We start from the raw sequence: 18028 nt of genomic DNA, 5'->3' as shown, positions 1-18028 counted from the left end.
TCAAATCTCAAAAATCTCTCATACAGAATGTTAGATTCCATATGCCATGTTTGAATATGCTAGGTTCTGGAAAAATAAAAGCTGAGTTTTTACTAGATTTGTGAATACACTCCTTCCTTTTGCTTTTCTGACAAAACCTGGAAAGCATTCGTTTTGAACAAAACGTTTTATAAGAAGTGGGTAAGGAAAGTAAGGATCAAGCTTTTTTCAGTACAGCAAACAACAAAACATATTTCATTTCAGCAGCCAAAAGAGAACTTATTTTTTGCTTCCTTTTTCATATCTTAGTCACTGCAATGTCTTGCAGCTGCATATTTTGACACTTTGACAGATACTTCCAGGTCTGCCCAATGGCCGAGGAATGACTCTCTCACTTGGAAGCACTGATTGAGGCATGGGAACGCACAACTGTTTAAAGGGGAACTGAACTAAATTCACCCTTACTTTTTAGATCATTATGTGTGTAACAGAGAAAAAACCAGTCTGCTAGGTCTTGTTTCTTATATCAAAATGCTCAAGAAGACTGTGTTTCCTTTGCATTCGTGCAAATTTAAGGGCAAAATACATACCACATATGGGTGACTGCTTTTGACAATTTATACTAGAAGCTTACACTTTAGTCTTCCAGATCAAATCCTGGATCTTTTCTTCATTTTCTTCATATCACTGAAGAAACATTCTGCATTTACATTACCATACATTCTGTGTTCACCATGGCTTTTTGTGCAAAGCCTTTTTATTCAGAACTGTCACATCAAAGCATCTAGCTTCTTTGACATACAATCTTTCAGACTGTTTGCTTGTCTTCTGGGATGCCTTCATCCCAAAACATATCTTGTAGTACATACATCATCCAAAGAAAAACACTCCTAATTTCCTCAAAGAGGGCTATGACTTGTTTTTTTGAAATGTTCGTTATGAACATTTTCTCAAGCAGCAAGAACTTTGTTTTCAGCTTTAGACAGTTTAGTTCCTGTTATTTTCTGTACAGTTCTGCAAGGTCTTGAAGGTTATCTGTCATTTGTTCTAACTTAGAGACTATGCTTTGGTAAGCAAGCAGATTTGGCTAGAGATGTAAAGCTGAAGTCAGTTCAGCCTTTTTTAAGAACAGGGGGTATATATGATTTTTGAATTCTCATCCATTGCATATTAAATCTGAACTACTTTCAGTCAAAGTAGTGACTAAATTTGCATTAAAAGAAAGTACAAATTCTGTAAAGAGTGTTTCACAAGATTAATTTTTTCATACCAAATCATTCACTTGATATTTGTAAGGATAATGTAAGCATGAAGAATTGTTTTTGATTACCATTCAGAAGTGATTTTGTAGTTGGTTTTCAATGATAGTTGAATACCAACCATGATGCGGTTGGTATTTTCTTTTTCACAATTAAGGAGTTGTGTATGAATTTACTTTGATTTTACAGCACACACAACATCATTTCTGTTGTGTTCTCATGGTACTACAGCCTGACGAATGCTCTTTTTAAGACTGTGGGAAACCTGTCAGTAAAGGCAGAAGCAGCAGCAAAGTACCTAATATCTCTGTTATTCCCTAGAAGAAAGCATAACTGTGGTCAGCATCCATGAACATTACATGATGAAGTTCATGGCTCCAGGGTGTTTGCAATGATATTTTTGCTGCCTCTGAAAAGACTTGCTAAAGTCTGTTGAGCCATGCTGCTGGAATGGACTGATGAAATCACGAGAAGCAACAGTTAAATGTTATATTCAGATTGCTAGCAGACACAGTGCTTGACTTCTTTTTACCTGAAGTAACTTTTTGGGGCATACTGATTCTGTGATTGTTTTTAATTTGTTTTATCATGCCTGGTGTCCCCATCCTTTTCAGATCAGAGTCAAAACATCTGCACAGTCAGCTAAAGGCCATTGTGCCATTTGATAGTTTTGGGTTCAAAAAATTACAAGTGAAGATGGTCTCTACCAAGTAATATGGCACTTGATTTCCCGGTAGGAGATTCCTCTACCTAGATATCATGAAAAAAAACAAAAACATTCTTTCCATAATTGAGTGTAGATCACAATTATAGAATTAATTGACAATCTCTGGGAAATGGCTGACAAGTTTTGTGACTTTTGAGAAGTTACGTCAGTTGAGATCTCAATTAGAGATCTTCTTCTTCCACATCAGTAACATGCTCAAAATGAAGAGCTGTGCCTCAAGGTCAGAGTTTGGCATAGGTAATTCATATTCACTGACTCTTGGGATTCATGTTGCAAAACTTCTAGACTAGCTGTTCCACTAAGCAATCTTCCAGAAGCAGAGGACTTCTTTCTGTTTCTCCTGAAGTACCGATCAGAGGAATGCTGCCTGTGAACAGCCTGTACTGCTGTTCCTAGAACCATAAACACAGTTTGTTGCTTTGAGAATGGTGAAGTTGCCAGATCAAGCAGCAGTATTGCATTATCAGAGATAGTTCTCTTTCTTTCTTGAGACTAGGAAAATTAATAACTCCCAATCCTCTTTTCCATCATTCAAAAGTATACTTATGTGTGCAATCACTCCACTTTTCTAAAGAATCCTCTGAAGTGACTGCTCCTTCTACTTCTGTTCCTCTGGGCAGTCCCTTCCCTTCACCACTGTAAACAGACACAGTTTCAAATGAACAAACTTACAACTACAATAAAGGGCAGACTTCAAGTGTTACCTCAGTTTCACAGTATGGTTAAGGTTGGAAGGGACCACTGGAGGTCATCTAGTCCAGCCTCCCTGCTCAAGCAGGATCCCTTAGACCCCTAGACCCTCAGGATTATGTCCTGACAGCTTTTGAATATCTCCAGGGAAAGAGACTCCACAACTTTGCTGAGCAATCTGTTCCAGTGCTCAGGGTCACCCACACAACAAAGTTCTTCTTCATATTTGGGTGGAACTTCCTGTGTTCTTGTTTCTGCTTATTTTCTCTTGTCCCATTGCCCAGCATCACTGAGTCAAGAACCAGCCTGGTTCCTGACACCCTCCCTTTAGATACTTGCACACATTGATAAGATCCCTCCTCAGTCTCCTCCAGGCTAAACATTTTGCTATAGTGAACCACATGTATCACCACTATGAACTGACAAAGTCAACAGACACATGCAATAACATGTAACAGAAGTAAAACTTCCTGAAGTCAAGTCAGAATGAAACAGTAAAACCACATTGATACTAAATAGGCAACATAATCTTCAATTAGCTTGAGCATGCTACTGGAAATTTTTCTGAAGCCAATACAAATTATGTGGCTATGGTTTACCAGTATTTTCTCTGGCAAAAACGCCATTTGTGAAAAATTTGGACCAACTTCATTGAAAACTGCTTGCAAAGTGCAGAATAGACTCATAAAACCTCAGAGATCTGATACTCAGAGTATTCTCCGACTGCTTGAAAAATCTGTTCTCTATTCAGGGATGATACACTTATGTTAGCATTTAGGAACAAACTGAGGAGCTAAAATCCTGCTAAAGACCCATGAGTGAATAGTCACTTGATTGTACTTGTCCAGTAAAGAATCTATGTGGCAACCATTAGCATATAGTCACCACAGCTAAATTAAACACTAGTAATGAATCTATTAAGTAAACTGAAGTGAGCAACAGGCTCGCATGCACCAGAGGCAACACCTTTTTTAGATCTTCCATCTTCCAAATACAATTATAATATCTTCCTGGAGTCATCCTGAGGCAATAATTCATTTCATGCTCGGTTGCTGTAAACATCCTGGTATGACAGAAAAATATTTAAATTCTTTTTTATTTATTACCTTATATTGTTCCATGGTTAGGATGCCTGTAGCATGAGTTGCTCTAAGGTGAGAAAGCAGTAGGCTTAACCTAAAATTACTTCACAATGGATTGAGAACTAATCACTTATGTGATCTCAAACATTTCATGATACCATGAACTTATTAACTCATTGTCTCCACCTATGTATATGTATGACATACGTATACATGCATCTATATGCTCGGTCCCCTCAGCATAATTCTTGGATCTCAGGATTGTTAAGACTATATGGATATGAGAGTCTTTATGCTGCAGAAAAACTCATTTACTTTCAGGAATTCTCCACTTGTTGCATGGGGCAGACTTGGGTTTCAGGATTATATTCATGATTACATTTTCACTGTTGTTCCAGAAAATCTGGGTTTCTTGAATGTCTCATGTCAAACCTGTCAATAGATATCCAAGATTCCTTAAAACATCTAAAAATATGTGGATGCCAGTGTTTAAGCAGCAGAATCCTTCCTATTATTGTCTCTAAACTGAAGTAAAAGGTATATTACAAAATACAGTGTGGGTCAAAGGTTTAGTTCAGTACTTTAACTTTCAACAATAACTATTTTCAAGATTTATGTAAAAAATTCTTAGGGAACAGAAGATAGTCAGAATAGCCACTGTTCAAAAGTCAGGATGTTTCCCATATGGTGTAAATCTTCATTTTTTGCTGACTAATGCTTATTTGACAGTGATTGTACTAAATAAAGTCTATAAACATACAAACTAAGTTCTTACAATTTGAATACAAAGTTGACATTTTCTCATATGTGTATAGTCTAATTTCTTAAACATTTAGGCATAATGCATGAATATATTTTTCTTTAGAAATTTTGAAGAAACAAATGTTTAGTTGCAAGTTCCCTATCACAGGATACTTCATCTGTATTTTGTCTTTATACTTTACTAAATTGTAGTTACCGTATACTGTGTGTTTATTTCTTTTTCCCATTTTCCACTTCTATCTCTTTAGTTCTGGTTTCCTTTTTTTACTTTAACTCTGACTACATATGCCTTTTATAATAACAGCATTGAAAACTCAGTTCACTTCTATGACAAAAGAATACTGTCTGACGCCAGAAAAACAAACTGAGAACAGCAGTCTCAAAGTAGGCTAATACTCAGTTGTTTACCTAATTTTTTTTAAAAATATATTGCTTTTTAAATACTAGTCACAACTAGTTAATGTTATGATAAATTACATTTTCTGCTGGTACAACTTCTAGGTTAAACAAACAGCAACAATCCCATGTAAGAATTTGATAGACTCACAGATTTTCTGCTTTATTTCTATATCTATTATTTCATTCTGTGTTCTTCTTGAAGACTATTTTAGCAATATCTTGATGCAATAGTTAATCCATTGTTATGATAAGATGGATTTTCTAATTGGAGTTCATAATTTCAAGATTTTTTTAATTCCCCACAGGGTGACACAGCAGTCTTTGCAAGAAATTATTTTGTCTAGAACTTAATCATGTTGGTACACTTAAAAACAAATGAACAATAAAAAAACCTCACAGAAGCCTGGAAGTTTCTGGAGCTACATAAAATGATCATTTAGTTTAAAATACATAGGCATACTTCAGGAACTACTGAAAGACTACTTCAAGCGCCCTAGTTTCAAACGGGCACCAGTATACAGTATCATTGTACAGCCTCATGGCCTTACGGTTAAGGTACTTTCCAGGGAGATGCAGATTTCAGTGCATTTGTTTTGTTGAAAGTCTTGACAACCTTAGCCCCATATTCCATGCAAATGCTTTAATTGCTCAGGTATTCCACAAAACAGAGGACAGATCATGTTTCCCACCCTTTCTGTAAATTTAAAGAAAGTGGTCAAAACAACCATATTTTGATTGAAGTTAATGCGGAGCAGAACAGGTAAATACTCGGGCAGAGAAACATCATTTTTTCAGACTACTGATTGGATTTAAGTTTCATACAGCTACCAGTTTTAATCCTAACAAGTCAGTCACTGAAAATTGTGGAATCTTCTGCGTTAGAGTAGATGTACTGCCAAAACTACAGACCTAACATGGTTCAACAGGGCTTTTGAGAATCACAGTCTTGGATTTAGATGCTTGAACCATCTACAGATCCACTTTTGGCACTATCATATTTTTTTGAATCTTGGCCTGAAACTCTCTAAGCCTTGATATAGACTAAAATAGCTCTAGTACTCCAAGAAACTATAGAGGTCTGCTATGGGAAAGTTGCTACTATCTTTGAGGCCCAAGCTACCTGCAGTCAGGCATGCCAAGAGTTGTTGTTGCTAGTAGTACTGTATTAGCTACCATGAGGACTGCTTCCTCACTAATGCTGGTGGTTGAAAGATGAAGGGCAAAAGGCTAGTGTAGACACATCTCTGATTGTTTAGGCTAATTATTTGTTCTCAGTGCAACAGAAGGAAGCCATGCAATGAATTTGTGCAATAACTTAAGTGTTAAGCAAAGTGTTCTCCTGGTTTCAGATATTTTCACAAAATTTGCTGATTTCTCCAGCTGTCTTTCCCTTTTGAGTTTGCAACTGTATTAACTCTGCCTGATTAGTCATATACCTGAGTGAATCAGCACAAAATAATTCATGTGTCTTAGCTTCATTGGAATACATTTAGTCATGCAATATTTGATTTGTCTTGATCCCTAGATTCCTAGTGTACGGTTTTGAATTTGCACATAGTTACTCTCTAAATTTTTGGACATCTTTGCTGGCTGTTGAGACATCCTGCCTTGAACTTTATCTGCTCCAGATGCCAGATGTGGTTAGTAACTTTGAACTCGAGCCCAGAAACTAAAAAAAAAAAGGTCAAAACAGATATGGAAAAAGAACCTACAGTGGTGCCAAGATCCACCCTCACTTTTCATGCATAGAAGGTACACTGAAAACTTTGAGCAAACAAATGCTCCATCCACATGCTTAATGCTGGGAAAAAATGACCTCAGAAAAATTGCCTAAAGAAAACCTGAAGGCTCCAGCCTAGTAGTGCACTTTGTATTTACTAGACCTCTGATTCGACATATATAGAGTTTACTTGTGTAAACATACCTGGGAAGACCCTGCACAACCAATTTCAGAAGAATATATTTCTACACTACAGAAGATAGACATGAATTAAATAAACAACCAGATTTACTTGTAAAAACAAAAAGTCCAAAATAAAACAAATAAATTCAGAAATAGACTATCCAATGATAGTAAGAGGCATTGTGCTATTCTTCTTTATGAAGAATACTTATTATTTTAGAGAATTCAAGTAATTCAATAGGATTTACAGAGGCAGACAATATTTTAAGAGTATTTTAATATTTTATACCTCTATAATTTGTGAAAATAACACATTCAAAAAAGTCTGTTCAAACCAATGCTATTTTTTATCTTCACCCGCTACAAAATAATGTTACTGTTGTTTTAAACTATATTATAAACTCTATTGTTAAATTGCCTTTAGTGTGTGGAATCCTGATCTTAGCAGAGTCTCATAAGAGCCACTAGATACCTGCAGCTTGTCTGAAATTAATTTATAATCACACAGAAACTGGATCTGTATGCCTGACCATAATCTCATGAAATCCAGAGGAGAAAGAAAAAAAAATCTTACTGTATAAGTGCTAAAAATATCACATATCAAAATTTCTTTTTTGTCATTTAAATGAAAATCATTTTTAAGGCATAGAATCAGATAAATTCATCAAAATGCACAAGATTCATATACACAAGCATTTTTTGTCACTGAACTCTCTGAGCTAATGTCACCTAAGCCAGGAAAGAAAACATAAACTCACTCTAGTGAGTATTGCTATTTTACAAGCTGTACCAGTTTGGGTATTTCATAATGGGCTAATTTATCTTTCAAATAGAAATTAGTGACATGCAGAACTTGTCTATTTCCTTGGCATAGAAAGGTATGCAAGTTATGTGTGTTTAGATACACACACGCAAATATATTTTGATTATTGAATGAATATTGATATATGAAGAAGGACAGGAATATACCTAAATTAGATTTAAAAAACCAATCATTCTTGAAAAATAATCTGTTTTCTCTGGAAAAGCTGTTCTGAAAAAATGTATGTAATAGATTTAATTAACTTTACAGACATTGCAGTATTGCCATAATATAGAAAACATGACGGCACTCATTCTGAACAAAAATCCACATATTCTAGAATCCCTTCCTTGACAGTCGCCAGATTAGATCAGAACATACATACACATACATACATACATACACACACACACATACACACACACATATATATGTATATAGTAAGTTTCCCACATTTTGCTATCTCACCTTCAGTGATGGTAATTTGGTGTCTAATTAACGTAAATCTCATTGATAATTTTTGAACCCATTTAAAATTATACAACATCGTATGGCAATGGGTTCCACAGTCCACAGGTGCACTGGAGCCAAATGAACAGACACCCAAAGCACAAGGCTTGTGCATAACATTCTTAACATTCTTACTCACAATGCTTAACATTCTTACTCACAAGTTCTAAGTGGCTCAGCAGAAAAGTTTCCCATTTAGATCACACACTGTTATCTCAATGAACTGTATAAAAAGCTTATGTAAAGAATACTTCACTTGAGTGATATGAATCAACCATCTAGGACCAGTGCCTCATATCTTGGCATTGCTTTGCTTACTTGGAGATGGCTGAACAATGGTCATTAACAGTAGATTTATACATGTGAGAAATATATACATATATATATGCATAACAATGCTAACTGGCACCATGAGCCTGAGAAAAATTTTGTTGATGAGGACTTTTTTAATTACAGTGCTGGATTATGAATATGTTCAGATCACCAGAACACTTTAATTAAACTTTGTTGTAGACTTCTGCTGCAATGCTTCTGCTGTAAATTGCCTTATAGATTTTGCTGTCTCTGCTGCCTAGAAATGGATTACATAGTTCTTTAGACTTAGGCCATGATTCACAAAACAACACAAATTTTCCCTCCAAAATTGGGAGGATGATCTTTTTATCATGTCCTGGTATGTCTAATAAATGTTTCTACAACACACATTTGAGTACCTTGTGGGAGACTCATTATTTGAAGCAAAAGAAAAGGCAATAATTGTGAGGCAATAAAAATTAGGGGGGAATTGAATAAATGGTTTCACTCATGGAAATTCAGTCTAATAGTATTATCCTTATTTGTTTTCCAGGCAGACAATCTGTCTAAATGTGTTTGTCTAATAAGCCTTAAAATGTCATAAGCCTTAAAAACCCCTGACTAGAATGGCTGATGTTCAATTTTATGGAAAATTCTCACATTTCATAAGTACTTTTATCACTACAAAGGAATTCATAGTCAAGAAATTATTCAGGGAATATGAAATTAGAAATTCTGTGGGAAAAAGAACAGCTAGAAAATTGAAAAACATTAAAAATACTGTATATAACAGAAACTATTTATAGCATAACACAACTAATAGAATATAAAGGCCCAAATAAAAAATAACAAAATCAATTAAGAATAAAATTAATTTTGCAAAAAAAATACTTATTAATAAAATAAGAACAGTCTTGTTCTAATGATTTTTTTCTTTGAAACTTGTCAAAATAAATGTGGTTCCATAAGAGATCTGGGCTCTCTTAATACTGAAACTCTGAACATCTCTACTTACAGAGAATAATGACTTGAAATATGGTGTGGTATAGGGAGCTAGAAATGTGGAATGATCCAGTCTGATTCACTTCACCTTAACAAAAATACTTAAGTTGTCACCAGGACTCATTCCGATCTTACATGGTTCATGGTTCACAGATTTTTGTCAGATTATGTTCATTTTCATGTTCATTCCTATGTTCAGTCTCATATTCTTATTTTGGATTTTTAACTTCTCAGTTTTTGGAATTTTTTTTTCACTTTTCTTTTGAAAAGACTAAGAAGTAATTCTTAGCATCTCAAACATTATGTTGTTATTCAGTAGTGTTACAGGATATGAAATAATTCAAATAGGAGCGATATTTCTCTCTTAATTGAAAAGGCATTTCAGAAAATTGAAAATTTTATTTTAATAGTATAATGGTAAGGTACTCACAATCTCCATTCCAAGAAATGAAATTCAATCACATGAGGAGGAAGGTCTGGGTCCATAAAAAGGTGACTTCACAGAACATATTGGAAGGGACCCACAAGGATCATCAAGTCCAACTCTTAAATGAATAACCCATACAAGGATTGAACACATGACCTTGGCATTATTAGCACAATACTCTAATCAACTGAGCTCATCTCAGGATTGTATCTATATCTCAGTAATCATGTATATGTTTCATTTCTACAGACCTGTTACTTCCATCAACAGTAGTGCCTTATGATATTTAGGAGAGAAATTAAGTATCCCAATAAATAGTCTGCCTATCTTAACACAAAACTTAATTAGTGCACTGTAAGCATTTCTATTTACTTTCAAAGGCACTAAGTAAGAAACAGTAAGAAGAAGATATTTGCTGTGTTTCTGTCTTTGTATCTGGCCTAGTGAAATTCCATCGTTACGTTGTGTCACATGAATGCCAGAAGTATTCAAACCCTGCAGGAGCTTTAAATTATATAGGTAAATGACACCTCTCAAAAGACAGAAATGTGGATTGAACAGTCCCCTCTCCCTGATGAGAGGAAAAAGAAAAGAACCAAAACCAAGGCAATTATTTTGCTATGGAATTATTTTGAAAAGTTGGAATTGCACGAAAACATAATGTAGTGAGAGAGGCATTGCCATAGTATTAAGCACAAAGCCCGGATGAGTATCTGTGCTCACTGCTCGCATCACAGCGTATAGGACTGATCACAAGACTGGAAGATTTTATGCATGAACTAGACAAATATTAACACAGAGTTTACACTTTGCACATCAACACCGTCAGTGAGACAGTTTTCCTGGTAAAAACAAAAACATCCTGAGGGTGTTGTGACTGAGCATTTGTTTGAAAATTACCGAAATACTTTTGCAGATGTAGGGAGTCTCAGTTCTTACTTGACTTGTCTTTACCTGCAGTTTTCCAATTTGAAGAAAACATCTGATATGAAAATATCTTACTTTTGACACTGTAGAATTATGAAGAATTTTAAGCAGGCAAATTCTAATGAGAAATGTGAGACAGCTTCTTGGGCTGTGCTACCAACCCTGTTTATAGATGCCCTCATAATAATTTCTAAGAAAGTACTTTATGATCTCTCTCATTGTGCTGGTTTAAAGGTAAACCAGCAGGAGGAATGAATCCAACTCAAAAGAGATCACAAGTCAGAGTTACAATTTAATAAAAAGTAATAAATAATACAATTATACGGACAAGCAATTGGTTTTAACCCACAAACCCAGATGTATAACCCAGCACCCTGGGGCACGAACAGAATGGTGTTCGTTGGCCCCCGTGCTGAGCCCCACGTGGTCCTCCTGAGTCCAAAGTAAAAGGGGGCGGAAAACCTGTTGGTGAGAGCGCTGGTTGCAGTCTGGTCAAGGGTGGTGGTCATAGTCCAGTCGAGAGTGGTGGTTGCAGTCCGGTCGAGGTTCTGGTTCTCCTCTGGATCCAAAGAATAGTACCAGAAGTCCCAAGACCCCAAGATTATATACACACAGGTTCGAGTGGGAATGCCCAGTACCTCCCCAAGGGCACGGAGTTCCACAGTGGGTGGTTGTGAGTCATGAGATATTTTTGGAATCCTTGGTGGCCTGTTAGCAGACATGACCCCTCAGGCTGGGTGTGAAGGTGCTGATGACTCCCTGGAGGGGAGTTAACATCACCCATAACTATAGCCTGAGGTGTCAGGGCATCACCCATAGCTATAGCCTGCTCTGGGCAGCTGCTGCAAATGGTCTATTGTTAACAGTTCCTGGGAAATGACATAGAAGATGTAGAATACACAGTTTGGGTTACACCCACACAGTGATAAACTGCTCCCGGCTGCTCAAACTAGGACACTCATGAAGATCTCTTATTGTGAAAATTAAAAATAAAATATTAAAAAAAAAAAATTAAATAAATGTTTTTTGAAATGTAGTAGTTTAGTGCATGAGCAAAATTAAATATTTCCTGTAAATACTTTTTATTGTCTCCAGTTCATAGACATATGTGACCTCAATCTTTTCATGCTAATTTTCTAATGAATGTGCATATATGAAATGAAATAAACTACTTTTGCTGCCAGCTTCTGCCTAATTTCAAAATGGAATTAATCCAATAAATGTTGATGGGTTTTTTATTTCTGTACTGTAACTGCTAATTGGAAAATATTAAAATATTTAAAAGAGTGTATCAGTTACTTTTCTGCCACAAATACCTAAGCATGTTACCATATTTGATGTGGCTGTGCATTCTATTTTTATATGACCTCTGAAGTGTCTTGAAAGACTTATTTATATGACTTCATGCAAAAATTTTTGCAATACATTATAGATTTACAATCCAAACAAAACCATCGTGAGGTTTTAAGTTTCATAACATAGTCAAAGATATAATTTTTCTAGTAGTAAAAAAATGCTTTCAGTTAGACAACAATTCTAAAAATGGATAAGTTTATTTCTATTTGCCCAAATAGAAGAAATATAAAATGGAAGAAAGATACCTAGTTATTTACACTGTCTTAGAAGAATGTACCTACTAGTAAGATTTTCAGATATTCTAGAATATAATGGCAAATTTGAACTTAGACAAATAATTACATTGAAGATTTCAGCTTCTTTCTAATGGTGATATGAAGGAAACCCTATTATGTAAGCAGGAACTAATTTGTATATCTCAGCAAATGAATTCACTATGTGCAGATAATGCCTCCACTAAATATTGTACTAAATATTTAGTTGGAGCTTTTAATATGAACAGAAGGATGATTGTGGCTGCATTCATAAAAAAGTAAAGATTCTTATACCAGCATAACGTGGTTCTTTTACCAAGCCGCATAGATGAGTTCCTTAAAACCCTGAATGTTCCTTTGTAAGTCAAGATTCATCTAAGAATTTCAGCTAGAAAGCCCACAATATATCATTCTCAATTGTCTAGCAAATACATCTTATCTTCTCTGAAGGTCACACAGCTGAGAATTTGTGAAAGGTGCCTGTGTACACCCTCCATAAGCACTCAGCAGTAGCTGAGAGATTTTCAGTGATCAAAAATAATATTCATTAATTGACTGTAAACTTCTATTAGTTAAAACACTTCAAAAACAGGCTCGTGGCTAAAATTTTAAGTATTAGCTACAGTCCTCCCTTTGGCATAGGACACTTCCTTTTAATAGATTTTTTAAAAAAATGTTATTATTTTTAATATCTACATCTAAGCTTGTATTGATCATGCCTGAAGTAAATATTTATACTTCTTTTTTGTATTTTCACCAATATCAACAATGACATTTCCTTAAGAAATGAAGTTGATTCTCGTAGTTTTATATATTTTTTGTTGTTTTTACTCAGTTTCTGATTCAATTTCATGTATTTCATAACACTAAGCATAAAAAAATAATTTAAAAGAATGAACTTCCTATGAGAAAAAGTGCCATGGTGTTAACATTTGAGATTTTTTAATCATTTCTTAATTTCATTTTCCGTGATAAGTGTAATTTCTAGTAAGTACATCACTCACCAGTTTTTTTGCTTCCTTTTTCATAATTTTCTTTGAGCTTTGTTTATGTTTTCATGTAATTTCTGAATGTCACTACATCATTCTTATGACCAGATGTTTATCTATAGCACAGTACAAGTTTTCTGTAGCACTTCCAAGTTTTTGCACAAAAGACAGTTGTGGAAGTTTCCTAAAACATACATATAACAATCACTCTGTGCCAGCTCAAAAAAAAGTCTGTATGAGACAGATTTTTTTCTAAAACAGAACATCCAGAAATTGATGTACCTAGATAGAGACGTGTATAGAAAAAAAAAAGGAAAGAGTCAAATCACTAGCTTGAAAGACAACTATCACCATCAGACCATACATAAAATTGAAAAGCAGAATAAGGAGGGCTCATTGGATTCATGCCTCCCTGCTAATTCCTTATTTTTCAGAGTTGGAATGAGGGTTTTCTGAGATTTCTCTTTTTTTTTTGTAATATTCTTACTTTTAAATGTTAAACTATAATAAAAAGCTTTTTTTCTCTCCTCAACTGGATATTACTCAAAGAAGGCCCATTAATAGTATTTATCAAATAAAATAATTAATCAGACTCTAGCATTTCAACAAATATCAAAACCCATGACTTTTATCTCTGTGGTTTTAATCCTAAAAGGAAGTAAACAAATCACTTGCACTAGAATTACACAGTTCTAAGAAACATAAGTTACTCTGCTGGGTGGTTGGTCTGATTTTGATTGCTCACACTAGATTTTAAGAAGCCCTACACGATTTGAGTGTAACCCTACAATATTTTCTTTCCAAATGTGTAGATATTTGCACAGCTTGATGAGTTGATAATCAAATTAACAGAACAGACAGTCAGTCCTGCATATGGTGTGTTGCCAAAGTTGCAAGAGGCATGGGAGGGGTTCACATATTTTTGTTTTGTTTTTGCTGCCAGCTGCCATACTGCTGGGGTGTTTAAAGACAGTGCCAAATACAGGGTTTTAAAGGTTCTCCTATAATTATATCAGATAGAGAAAGGGCAGGGCATGCTTTAACACTGAATCCTTCCTTATTCATTTAGAGCCTGGCTCAAGCCTTGAGAAGTTTAACACCTTGCAGAACTGCCTTCCTAGCAAGGCCTCATGCTCATGTTCTCATTCTTCCAGCAGACTACAATTTTTTTAAATGTGTTATCTCAGGCACCAGATTAAGCCCAAATTTCCTACCTTATCTAGTAAGTTTTTAAAATTTATTTTACTAGTAATGTTTATATCCTCATTGAGCATTGTGTTACATTAATTGCTCTGAGCTTTTATTTTTCCTTAAAAGCATTAAGTATCTATGGAGAAACACAAACAGCTTATTGATCCTCAGTTATTTGATCTATATGCAGGACAATGGATTGAAAACTTTACAATTGTGATGCCTAAGATACAGGCTGAATCAATATTCAGCATGACAGAAGGAATTCGGTCAAGGAAACATATGCTGGAGAGCTAGAAAGCCTCTCTGAATAGGTATCCAGGACAGGGTTCCTAAATCTTTTGTCCTTAGCTTCCTAGGCAGCTATTTTCTTCCCCTTTTCCCTAGATATCTGTTACCACATTATTTTCTGTATTTCAAAACTTTTCTTTCAGTAGTAGTAGATACTTCCAAATGGACAGGAAACTCTCTCTCCCTCTTAGCATTCCTTCTCTAATATGAGATGAAGGCAATCTAAAAACCAGTCATTGCGTCTCTTGCCTCTCATTTACTGTAACATCCTCCCACATGCTCTGACAAATCTTTTCACAAAAATTGTATACTTTTCAGATATTCTTAAGAATCAGGAAATTGCACTATATGAGTTTCTCATTCCCTTTTTTAGTGTCCTCAGGGACTTCTCTTTCCTAATTTATAATGCAAAGTAGTCTAGTCTTCACTGTATGATCCTCATTAAGCTACTAAACCAAGCCTTTTTATTCTCATATACTGCTAATACATGAACTGTCATTTCTATTATGACAATAATACTAACCTCAATTTCTATTTCTTGTATTTAAAAAAAACCACCATATTGTGCTGTCTTCTATCCAGCCTGCTATTTTTGAAAAGACAGACAATCACAGGACTGTTTTAGTGTCTTACTCCAAATCTCACCATGGAAGTCTTGACATCTCAAGCATGTAGCATGAGCACCATAAAAGTAGATTTTTCGCAACTATTTTCTTGTACTCTGATGTATCTTGTTTTCACTTATTTTCACCAAGTACATTACATTGTTGTGCATCTACTGCTGTTGTCCTGGATGAATAAAATAATTTAGCCATTCACCTACCATGAGCTGACATGATGTTGTGCTTTAAAAATGCATTTTGGCAAATCTCTGAGCCTCTTGTTCATTCAGTTTCTTGCCCTCTGAGTTAGTTAGATATTCCTGGCAACCAGTCTATGTCTTGAATAATTTTATATTATTTTATATTATTTACATATAATATCTGAAATAAAGCCTAGTTGCATAACCTTATCTTCTCAGGTAGTAATTGATGCCTTTCAACTTAATACATGCAAAGAGATCATACAGAAATTTCATTATGAAAAAACCTCTTGGACATGGAAAACTGTTTTATACTTGCTGAACACTTAAGTTTCTTGTTAAGGAAGGTTTGGTTACACCAGATTAAGTATGTGACCTGAAATCAGTTCTTTAATTACCCCATGCAAAGCTGGACATTTGTGTCATTTCTCTATCTTCATTTTCCACCTGTTCTTCTCAGTAGAAGCTGGGGAAATGCACTAAGCTACATACCAAAGTGCACATGCTGCCTAACTGTGTTTGTATATCCTGCTATACGCATTGCCTGATAATCCATTCACAGGTATGATGTCACTTATTTAGTTTTCATAGCAACTTGGAAAATATCTTGCAGAGAATGAAGAGATGGTAACAAAAATGAGGCATGGGTTGCTTTTTTGAAAAACCATTTTTGAATGAACAGGACGGCATACGTCTCAGAGAGATTATATTCCTTTACAAAAACAGATTAAAACTATCTGGAGTCTCTTCCCACTTTGATGCCACTGTGTTCTATGAGGAACAGTGCAGCATAAACCATGGACTAAGTAAATGGAGGGAAATGGAAGAGAAAGCACCACAGACACGAAAGAAAAACAAAAAAACCAGACATTTTGCTAGTGATTTCAGATAATAGTTGTTTGTGATATTTTTGAGTCTAACTAATGTATTGGATAAGAACCCCTTAGGGCAAGTGTTAGGGCACATTTCATTTTGATGAAAAAAATCATAAATGTGGTAAGATTCGGTTTAACTCTACCATTGAATAATGCAACCTCACATTTTCTTAAATGAACATACCAGCTTAAATCAACATATCAGTACACAAAGAACAAGGTACCCAAAGCATATACTCAATCTTCTGTAAACTGGCCATTTAGGAAGACAGATTCTTTATAGTATGCTACTGTCTGCTGTGACAGTTCTTCCAACTTTTTATGTGAACTTGGGTACTTTTCTTCCTTAAGGATGGGTTATCTGAAAAGATGGACCATTGAAACACTGACCAATGGAAGTCCTCATGCTTTTAAGAAAGTTTTCCTGACAATTGAATGAAAGGTTCAAAAACTGTCAATTTATGAACCACAGAAGAAAAATATTTCATAACTACCTCCCCCCTCAGATTTCACCAAGAAGACTGAGATGCTAACTCTGGATTTCTAACACGGCAAATGTCTACAAGGAGCTTTTTCCTATGGACAATGTTTTGTCCTTATTGCAAACTTGGGACAGTAAATGACTATGTTCCAACAAATTTCTTAAGAGTACCTGTAGTGAGTTGGCAACAAATCCAGTGCGGTTTGAATGAGAAGAGTGTACATATCTCTTACAGTCAAGCTAACTTTGCTGCCTGCAGGGGTAAGTCACAGAGCCATCCTTCTATTACTTCTGCCTAGATTTGGAGGATTGGCACATACTGTTTTAGCTAGGAACACTGTGTCTTATTTCAAATATATTTTTCCAAATTTACTGGTATCAATGTGGAACCTTTTTTTCCGCCATCTTGCAAGATGTGTCATTTAGATTCTTGAATGGAATAATGGAAAGAGCCTGTTCAGCAACAAAAACAGATTAGAACCCTGGTTTAGTTTATCACAATACTTCTAAACAATTTCAGTCTATGATACCCAGGACTATATTCAATCAAACTGATCTTTGGGATGCAGACTTACAAGCTTTGTTTTATGGAAACAGTGTGTGCACTCAGATTTTAAAACATTCCAAAATCTCTAAAGAGTCCAGATTGTTCTTAACATTCATGCCAAACTATCAACAATTTAAGAAATGGTTGCCAAAGGTCATTCCAGCTACAGCTGTTTGGAAATGCAAAGGGCTTTATTGATCTTTTCCCTTGCATAGCTCTTTAAAAAAATATTATTACATCACAGAAATAAAGACCATGACAGATGTTGATAATGACTTGGTCATAAGGGGTGGAGGAGAACAGGAAGGGGGGGCTAATCAGCTTTGGGTTGAGGGTGAAAGAGTCCACTACAATGCTATTGTTAGGTCCCTGTGTGGTAATACTGCTCTCATGATGTGACTTTGACCTGGCACTGTACTTGTCTCCCAACAAATTAGGGAAGCTGGCTCAGCTGGTTGGGAAAGAAATCATTAGGCATG

This window comes from Pseudopipra pipra, chromosome 4 (assembly GCF_036250125.1).
Source record: "Pseudopipra pipra isolate bDixPip1 chromosome 4, bDixPip1.hap1, whole genome shotgun sequence".
Classification (NCBI taxonomy): domain Eukaryota; kingdom Metazoa; phylum Chordata; class Aves; order Passeriformes; family Pipridae; genus Pseudopipra; species Pseudopipra pipra.
The sequence above is the reverse complement of the archived record's forward strand: the minus strand, read 5'-3'. Positions refer to the sequence as shown.